A 10,589-nucleotide genomic window follows, 5' to 3' on the forward strand; every position below is an offset into this window, starting at 1 on the left:
GGATGATATTTTTAAATACATAAAGATTTCACAGGACTTTTGTGAATATCCTAACTCTCCAAGAGACTCCAGCACTAGGGAGACTGAGCCAGGGAGACCAGCAGGAGTTTGAGGTCAGTCCAAACCGAACAGTGGATCCTGTCTTAAAATAAGACTCTTTTCCAAGTTACGTTGATCTTAAAAATAACAACAGCGATGTTGAAATACCTATGCATATGGAAAATCATTATGTTGAAATAACTCCTATTTGCCACTTTAACAGTTTTGAAAACTGTGGACACCAATCAAAAGACTCTGGGCTTGTGTGTATGCACGTGTGTTTGTGTAAGTATGCATATGAGCATGTATATGTGTCTGTATGTAGATCTGTGTGTGCATGGGTGAGAAGTCTGTGTGTATATAAAACTGGGAATCAATCCCAGGACCTCACACCTGCTAGGTAAGCACTCTACCACTGAATTACAGAACAAGTCCTTTTTCTTTTAAGGCAAAGTCTTGCTAAATTGCACAGGCTTGTCCCAAACTTGCTGTCCACCTGCCTCAGTCTTGCTGAGTAGCTGGGATCACAGGCATGCTCAGTTTTCTTTATAACAGTACAGTCCAGTCTTTGAAAAATAAGCAAGATTATTTTTGGGAAATGCACTGGATATTACCCATAATAAATTTTATAAATTGTGTGTATGGATCAGGGTGCTTTAGGCTGCAAGGAAGTAGAGAAAAAGGAACAGAGGAAGAGAGAGAGCGAGGAGGGAGGGAGGAAAGGGAAGGGAAGAATTATAGACAGGTCCTAAGTAATCCAAAACTCAACAGGGCAAAAAATATTAAATCTTAGGCTAGAGAGTAATCTTTCACTTGATGTCTGGACCTGGAGGCCGTCTGAGGAATCCTTTCAAAGTGAAGTTCAGGCAGCCACACTCCTGCAGCCTGTGTAGTTTGCACAGTGTGACAGTGTGTAGATGTCACCACGCTTTACCATTTGTGCCTTCTAGAGAGACAACATGAGCTTCGTCGGTTACTCCTAGGACAGACTGAACAAAAGCTGAAGCAGCCTAGGAATGTTGGACCAGAATGCCAGAAGAAGAGCCTTGAAGCCTTTCTGTCCCCAGAGCCCAGCATTCTGGCCTGTGATGGGCAGGGCGCCCCCAAAGATCTCTGAAATGTATTCAGGGTCTTTCTTCTATTTTCTTAATGAGTAGTGTGTGGCTTCCAAATATCCGTTCTAATCTCTATCAAATGTTCACTTGGTCACACTTTTGTGTTAACACGTTTTCATTATTTACCATATGGCCAGGCTGAGAATTTTCCAAATCTTTATTTCCTTTTTTATTATAAATTCCATTTCTGATCTGTTCTTACAACTAGTCAAGAGAAGCCATGTGTTATGGTTTACATATAGATGTCCTCCCAAAGCCTGATGTGCTCACAGGTGGGCATCTGGAGGGGTAATTGCATCTTGGACTGGCTACACTCATCAGTAGGTTGGTCCATCAGTGAGTTCATAGCTAAGCACGTTGTTACAGGTGGGGCATGACTGGGAGAGGCAGGTCCTGGCAGCCCGGCCCGCAAGGCTCTGTCTCCTGTGACTCCTCCCTTGGCTCTCTGCCCTTCTCTGTGACAGCTTGGCCTTCACTGTGCCCCTCAGCCATGCCATCCTACTTTGGAGCCAGCTGACGAGGGGCCAACATGAGCCAAAATAAACTCCTTTAAGTTGTGACTGTTGGGTACTGTGTCCCAGTGACAAGAAAGTAACTAAGACACCGCGTCTCACCCTTGATGCTTTGCTTAGATATTTATTCCACTAGATATCTTAATCATCACTAACTTAATTCTTCTTCAAAATGCTCTGACAGAAACACAATTCTTCCAAATTGTTTGCACTTAGTCGCAGGGGCCACCCCTCTTCCTGTCTCCAATAACGTGCTCCTCATTTCCATCTGGTCCACGGAATGTCCTTTTCTATCCACAGGTCGCTAACCTTCCATTCGTGGTGTCTGAGATGCTCGAGGCTTGCTCTGTAGCTCCCCTGTTCTTCTGAATGCTAACCAGAATCACCCTTCATGGCCAGCTCACAGAAATACTGACTTTTGCAGCATGTACTTCCAAACTCTTGCAGCTGCTACTCGTTTCCACGTTTTCAAGTACTTATTAACAGCAACATCCATTCTTCTTGGTTCCAATTTCTGTTTTGGCCCATTTGGGCTGCTTTAACAAACTACCTTAGATCCGGTAACTTAACTCAGTTCTCTGTCACTGTAACAAAATATCCGAGGTCATCAATTTATAAAGAGAAAAGGGCTGCTTTGGCTCAGAGTTTTGGATGTTTCAGTCTATGATCAGTTTGGTCTTGTTGCTTTGGACCTCTGGTATTGCAGTACATCGTATCAAGAGGCATTGCAGAACCACTCACGCCATGGTCAGGAAGCAAAGGAGAAGTGGAAGGAGCCATGGTCTCATTGGTCCCCAAACTCTAAAAGGTTCTAACACTTCCCAATAACATCACCCTGGAGACAGCCTTTAGCACATGGGTCTTTGAGGGATAGTCAAGATCAGGACCAGAGCACTGGTTAAACAATAGAAACCTACATTGTCCTCAATTCTAGAGGCTGGATAATCCAGGATCAAGATGCCAGAGGATTCAGCATCTGGTAAAGGCTTTCTCTCTGCTTCAAAGATGGCACCTCCTCACGGACATGGCGGCTTACTGGGGCCTTTTTTTTTTTTTTTTTTTTTTTTTTTTGTCATTTTTTGAGACGGGATCTCTCTATGCAGTTCAGGCTGGCCTTGAACTCATTTTGTAGCCCAGGCTGGTCTCAAACTCACAATGATCCTCCTGCCTCAGCCTCCCAAGTGCTGGGATTACAGGCGTGAGCCATCACAGCCCAGCTCGACTGGGGCCTCTTTGAAAGGGTAAAATCTTGAGGGCACAGCCTTCGTGATTTAATTTTCATTTGAAGAATCACATCCGTAGTACTGTCACCTTGGGGGAGAGCCTTCAACATGTGAATTCAGGAAATATAAACATTTAGATAATAGCACACAGCTATAGGACAGCTGGAGAAATTAAAACTGGACACTTCCCACCTTTCTGCATGTACGTGGTGCTTCATAAAGAAGAGGAGAGAAGCGCTCCTGGGTGGCACCTGCCATCTCCCTGGGCTGGTTCAGTTTCACAGATGCCCTCTTCGTTATTTTCTCTTTGTTCAGTTACAGTTTCAGTTCAGAAGTGTTTGAGAGCTGGGGTTAGGTATGGTGCCTAGATTCCACCACTCTCTCTTTTTCTCTTACAGAGTTCTGACTAATATAAATGGATAAAGGGGGCTGGGGATTTAGCTCAGCAGCATAAGCGCCTGCCTGGCAAGAGCAAGGTCGTGAGTTCAACCCCCAACAGGACCAACAAAAAAAAAAAAAAAAATAGATCAGGGATTGCGGGTCAGATGGGGACGTTAACAGTAACAGTAACAGCAATAACAGCGGGGGCCAGTGCCGGCTGAGTCCTCCCTCTGTTCAGGGACTCAACGTACAGAGTAATCATACACTGAACAGGCAGGGCTGGTGGGAGGCAGAACCTCTTCACCCTCCCTCTGCTCTGCTGTTCTCTGAAATGCATGCTAACTGAATACTGCAGTCTACACTTGTCAAAACTCAGTGGATATACGCTTCAGAGTTCTGCATTGTTTTTTTTATTTCAAAAACATCTATTAACCAAAGTAACACCTTATTCTAATACCCATGATCCTCTAGAAAGCTTTCCACTATTTCAAGCTCTCGATAGTTCACATGCATGTGACATACGCAGCAATTCGGGTTACTCCCAAACACACGTTGGTTCATACAGGAAATGGGTGAAAACAGGCTAAGCTGAATACATCTTCTAACATGTCTTCCTTTTGGTTAAAAAAATTATAATCAAGAAATTTAAAAATGCTGGGATACAGCTCAGTGGCTCACTGACTGCCTGGAAAGTGTGAGGTCCTGAGTTTGAGTCCCAGTACATAAAAAAAAAAAAAAGAAAGAAAGAAAATTTAAAAATAATGAAACATTGGATGCTTCTTGTTGAACATAAAATGCTAACCTATTTCTTGTCCCCCAAACCAATGGTTAATTTGCTACATCTTTATTTGGCAGTCATTTAAAAATAAACAAATTAATAATAGTAATAATAAGTCTAGTTTTTAAGAAATATTTGGTCAATCTAATCTCTTTTTCAAAATGTAGTGTTACATATAATTGTTTAATACTACTGATCATTCGTTGTGTCATAAATACACAAGGGTAAAAGTTTCAAGTATTATGAAGGTTTTGCCAGTACAGAAAATACTTTGGAAACAGAAAGGAAACTCAGAAAAATTCATAGACACCATTATCCGCCTAGAAGATACTTTCATGCCATAGAACAGTGGTTCTCAAACGTAAGGGGAGGAAGATACCAGGGGGCAGCTGGAAATGTCTGGAAATTTTTTAAATGTCATAACTAGGAGATGCTACCAGTGCCTATCCAGTGATGATCACAATATTGCTAAACGTAATGTAACGTACAGGACGCTTCCCACAGCAGTTATTCAACAGGCAGAATCAGTGGCGCTGAGTCTGGGAAACCCTGCCAATAACAGCAAATTTAGAAATTAAGCCTGGGATGGGGCAGGAGTATAACTCAGCAGCACAAGTCCTGCCCGGTAAGTGTGAGGCTGTCAGTTCAATCCCCAGTACAAAAAAAAAAAAAAGAAGGAAATTAAGCCTAGGAAGAGGGAACTCTTAAAAAAAGAAAGATTGAAAGATAAATACAACACATAAAAAGCAATTGAAACACCTAGACTTACATTAATTTGCTTTTTTCTAGGAATAATGTACTTTAGATTATTTTTTTTCATAAAACAGCTTGATAATGATGCTGATGGTTTTGAGAAACAGGAGCACAAGCAGCAGGGATCTGGAGAATTCCTAAAATCCAAGAGAGTAACTTTATCCCAGCTTGGAAATAAAGACCAATTTCCCAGCTTCCTGGAAAGTCACAGTACAGTCGCAGAAAGTCTGGTAATTCTGAAGCAGCGTGAATCACCGTCTTGTCAGTGTGATAAACTAGCGGCTGAGCGTTGCACTCATCAAAACGTACAGCTGTTTCGCCCAAATAAAGGGCAGAAGCCTAACGCACCAGTTACTGAAGTCATTTCTCTCAAGTTTGTCTAACCACTGGCTGCAGAAATCTCACACATATCTGTGCAGTAGTTAACATACTTTCCTACTTTTGATTTCTGTTTTCAATGACAAAATCCAGTCTGTGTCAGGTCTTCATTTTCACCCACTGAGTCATAAAATATATTCTTTCCAACAGAGAACAATCAACTTATTATGTGCCCAGACATTTCTAGAACTCAGGTGGTCTCCCAAGAGATGGGCAGCCCATCTGGACCTTTTTCTGACAAATGAAGTTTTGCATTTCAATCTATGTAAGTTCTACTTCAACAGAGAAAAAATGGGAACAAATACCAAAATCTGGGTAGTGATATGGACACTGCAGTATTTAGGAAGAAGAGTACTGATATCGGCAATTTGCCTTGAAATATATCTAAAGATGAGATGAAGCCAGCACCTGCATTTTTAGGCTGAAGATAAAATGGGCCTGATATTACCCTCCATGCAGGCAGCTCCCACTTGCCAAACTATTTCTGGGAAAAGAAAATAGAAGAGCAACCTTTCATGGGTCACTGGTAGGGGCTGCAGCCTGTTGGCCCTTTTGAGGTAAAAATAACTCTGTATTCATAGCAAGTGTCTTAGAGGCAACTCTGTCACGTTAGTGCTTCTCTCCTCGTGTGGAGAGGTGGGGATTCTTTGTTTTTTATCTTCAGAAATTGAAGGAAAAAGGAGGATAAGACTCCTCCTGACTAAGGTATTATCTTTTCTAACCTCGTTCTGTGTCTCTCTCCAGAGCTTCCAAAGCATACTGGCTAGAGCAGGGTCCGGGGACAGAGGGTCACCCTAGCTCTGCCTCCCTGTAGATAACTGTTCTCCAAAACCTCAGATTCTCCATTGAATCTGTGCAGTTTGTGTAGTGCCTCGTTCCCAATGCAGAGGGAGAGAATTTGACACCACACTGGCCTACTGGAGACTCTAATTCCCTTGGTCATAGTAACTGATCAGTTGAGGCTTTGGGAACAGGTGGGGCTTTCTTTCCCACTGGATTTGGAAGAGAGAAGATATAAATTCCAGGTTAGAATCAATCAGAGGAGACACTGAGCTAAGAAGAGAGTCCAGATCCTAGTGACGTTTGAGCTCTGCCCAGCTCTTCTTGGTATAGGCATAACTTCCGGATCTTTTGGCTACATGATCCAATATTCTTCAAATGCTCTCAGTTCTGCCCTTAAATCCTGTCCCCCCATCACTGCCTAACGTTGGTCTTGCACCTTTCATCTGACTGAATAAAAAGACTCTTCACTGGTTTCTCCAGTCCCTCACTTGTCGGAAGAAAACTTTCTAAAACATAAACTATATCATGATCTTTCTTTAAAATCCTCCAGGGGACCCTTGTACCTACCAGGCCAGAATACGAACTCCTTAGCACACCATGCAGGGCCTGCTAACCTGATAACCTGCTAACCTGCGCCCTGGCTTAGCTTAGCATCTGCTTTCTCCCACCATACCCTAACCACAGGAAGCCACCTGCAGCTTCCCCAAGGCATCACATCAGCGCTCACATCTCCCTCCTCTTGCATGAATGAACTGAAACTCTTCCCCTCACACCCAGCCAGTCCATCATTCTCCTAAGCGATCTTTTCTCTCGAGCTCAAGGGCGCCCTTCCTTGCCGTTTCTCTTGCTGCTAGGATGCATAGTGATCAGCGTCTTGTTGGCTACACTCTCTCATTCCCATTAGAGAATGGGATTCCTAAGAGTTAGGGCTACGTATTAGTCATCGGGTAACTGCATTCAGCTTTGTCCAATTGTGGCTTTCGTTTGATGTCTTGGTATCATTATTAATAGCACTTCTTTTCACCTCAAAAGTGTCCTATGTTAAGAATAACATGCATGTTAACCCTCCCTATTCAAATTTAGCTGAGTGTACGGGACAAATGCTTTAAAAATAGTTGTCAAATCAGTGCATGGTAAGCTACCCTCCCTCAGTCTCTCCCCCTCAGATCACCCATTTGAATGGGTCACAGTCAAAACACGTACACTAAAAATATTGTATAAAATCACTTCATATCAATGAGTCATATTTGTAAATATCACACTGTCTCTCTAGTGTAAAAAATAATAAAAACTGAGGGAGTAATAAGATCCAAAATGTAGAATAGATATTGTAAAAATGAAAGGGAAGGAAAGTGCTCTAAAGGATATAACTGTATGTATGTTTAAGTGCGTATAGATGACCATATTACCATGTTTTTGCTGAATCATTGAACAGAATGGTTTGCGCTGTCAGAGTTTGATTGTCTATCCACTTTTTACGCTTTGATTTTGCAACTTGAACAACTATTTCCAAGATGACATTATATAATTTATCAACTAGTGATTTCTTAGTGTTATATTTTGAAATTCTTTTTCTGTTTTGCTTTATCTAAATAAAAAATAAAAATAAATAAAAAATTACTTTCATATTTCATATGTGTATAAGGTTTAAATTAAAGACAAATGAAGTTTGTTTATTTCTTTGTGTGTGTGTGTGTGTGTGTGTGTGTGTGTGTGTATGCCAGGAACTGAACTCACAACCTCATGCTTGCCAGGCAGGCTCTTAAGCCACTGAGCTAAATCCTTGGCTCAAAGTTCATGTTTAGACTTGGTGCCCATCCCCAGGATATTTCAATATGTGTATGTAAATATTCCAAAATCTGAAAAAAAAAAATCCAAAATACTCCTATTTCCAAGTATTCAGGTAAGGGAACTCAACATGTGATTGAATGAGAAGTTTCTAAGTTTTTAAAGTCAGTAATCCAAAAGGCTTATTTTTATTTATCTTTCCTTCAAAGAGCCTTCCATATAGAATTCCATGTTCAGACATATTCATACCTGGATCAACAACTTTAGAACCCAGTAGCAGTCTGGTTATTAGCACAAATGAATGCACACAGGGATGATCTTGCTGTGAGCAGAGCTCTCTTGTTTAGCTCTGTGAATGACTGCATAATCTAAGCACAGCTTCTTGGACCTGTGATGCATTGTATGCCACATCTATAGTGCTATTACTGCTGTAGACCAGCCTTCTGGACTGGGGTGTGTTCACTTTATGTCTATCCCATCTGCTTCTCCTGGACAAACGTGTGTGTGTTCTGCTTTGGCTAAGGGACAGATTAAAATCTCACTGAAACTCACACTTGGTGAATTTGGTTTTTGCCAAAGAGCCCTCATAAATAAGTGAAAATTTGCTATTCGAATGGATGAAAGTGGTCACATTTCATTTTACAGGAGCAGAGCGAACAAGGCACTATGTGAAAAATCACTGTAAGAAACGGCCTATTAGCACTGTTGCGTGTTGGCCCCCTACGCTTATCTTCCATGCTTATCACATATTTCCTTGCCAAAATTTAAGACCATTAAAACTTTAGATAAGCTACATTCAAAACAAGTTAAGTATTCTACAATCAAAAAACAACCCTAAATTGCTTATATTTCGCTATGAAGAGATCTATCTACAAATTAATAGCCTTTGAATTTTTAAACATTAGATGTCTCAGTATATATTTTTTACAAATCAGGTCTTAGTAGAACATGGTTTTAACAAAAGTTATAGAAAGTATTTTTAAAAATAACGGAATTCCCCTGATGTGTTTTTTTAAAAAACTTATTTGCATAACTAGTACACTTCTACCTCTCAAGCCATCAAACAAAAATAAATTTTCTGATATATTTTATCTTGACACTCTACAAAGCTATTCTCAGTGAGCCGAAAAACCTCCTGAGTACATTAAAAATAAATACGAGGGGTGGGCTGTAGTTCAGTGGTAAAGGAGTGGTTTGCATGCACAAAGCCCTGGGTTCAGTCCTCAGCACCATCAACTTTTATTTTATTTTGTTTATTTATTTATTTATTTATTTATTTATTGTCTTTTTCGTTTTTATCAGTACCAGGGATGGAACTCACGACTACCTGCTTGCAAGGCAGGCGATTATGCCGCTGAGCTAAATCTCCAGCCCCGTCATTGCACTCTTAAAATGACTGAAAAAAGGTTCTTGTTATTCATAAGCATGCTAATTGGGCTTTCACATCACTCCATAAGATGGTCCTTGCTCAAATCTTGTTATGCTGTTGGCTCATTATTTAACTGATATAAGGGGGAAAAAAGATTTAGTACAGAAAAGATATTTTGTTGATGCAGAAGATATCTACTGATAAGTGGCTTGTTAAACATTTAAACAAGGCAGTTTAAAAACATTTAATACATTTAAAAATCAATAAACTTGTTGCATGTTAATATAAGTAATTTTTACTAGAAAAATTAGGGTGAAGAATACCACTGTGTCTGTTATGGTTTTGCACGTTTCTTTCCTGTGTAGCTCAATATAAACATTTAGACTATTACGTCTGTTTTTACTGTCAGTCTGTTACAGTATCACAGATCATGCAGTGGAAAGCTCCACAATGTGTGTGTGAGAGTGTGAGTGTGAAGAAAGGCAAACAATAAACAATGAAAACAGTTTAGTCTCATGGTTGAGACCACATTTGGAGAGCCACTGCCCTCAGGAAATTCAAGCACAAACACAAGCTTAAGATGTTCTTTGCAGTACGGTTTCTTACAAGAAAAAAGTGGACCCAACTTCATTCGTCAGTAAGGGGCTCCCATCAGAACTGTGGAGACACTGGTGTCGCTTTGCTCTCTGCTGGATTTCCAGCGACTTACACAGCCAGCACCTGGTCAGCACTCAATGAGCTTCTGTGGGAGGAAAGAAAGGGAGAGGGGCAGCGTGGGGAAAAGGGTGGAGGCAGACTTCGGGAGACCATGGCAGACAGACAGCAGCAGCTACGGAGGCTCTCTGAGATACCCAGCTTAGAATCCAGGAATGGTGCGGTGTGAGGAGTCCTAAGCAGGGGGAGATGTACCCTGCTGACCCAGGAATGAACTAAGCTGAAAGAAACCAACTGGAAATGCAATCCCCGTGCTATAACTGGAACGGATAGAATCTCAGCGCTGAAGCTGGAACCCACACCTCTGGAAGCCATGATTTGAATTTCCTGCTGCCACCGCTGTGTCTGAATTGGCACAGCAGGGACAGAGACATTAAAGCTCTGAGAGCGGGCATCAGTGAACAGAGTTGAGAGCGGGACTGGCAGGGAGCCTTGCATTGACTTCCAGTGAGTGAGATGAACGGAGACCCTTCCATAGACTAGGAGGCTCCAAAAGAGGACATTCTGGGACTGAGCAGACTAGCCGGAATAGGACACTGCAGTGACTTTAGTCACATATTCCCCTCTCAAGTGGGATTGGGGGGGAGAGCTTGGCCTGGGTGATGCCGCAGACTAAGACCCACTAGGCTAGCCCAAACTAGGTCCCAGCACCTGGCGGTGCACCCTAGTGGTTGAAGCCTTTAGTAGGTTGACCTGGAGGGGTGGGCCCAGGAGAGGCTGCACAGGTCTGTGTCTCCCTAGTACACCACAGTGGGC

At 41.8% G+C, this 10,589-nt stretch overlaps 1 non-coding gene across 1 annotated transcript; it reads left to right on the top strand.

Moving 5' to 3' along the window:
* Window positions 1-9,154: 9,154 nt before the first annotated feature.
* Window positions 9,155-9,258, top strand: LOC111755760 (small nucleolar RNA U13). Its single transcript, XR_002790322.1, has one exon. It is a non-coding gene; the product is annotated as a small nucleolar RNA U13 (small nucleolar RNA).
* The last annotated feature ends 1,331 nt before the right edge of the window (window positions 9,259-10,589 follow it).

The sequence above is a fragment of the Cavia porcellus genome, unplaced genomic scaffold (genome assembly GCF_034190915.1).
Source record: "Cavia porcellus strain 051 isolate PalLab524CR breed Dunkin Hartley unplaced genomic scaffold, mCavPor4.1 scaffold_32, whole genome shotgun sequence".
NCBI lineage: Eukaryota > Metazoa > Chordata > Mammalia > Rodentia > Caviidae > Cavia > Cavia porcellus.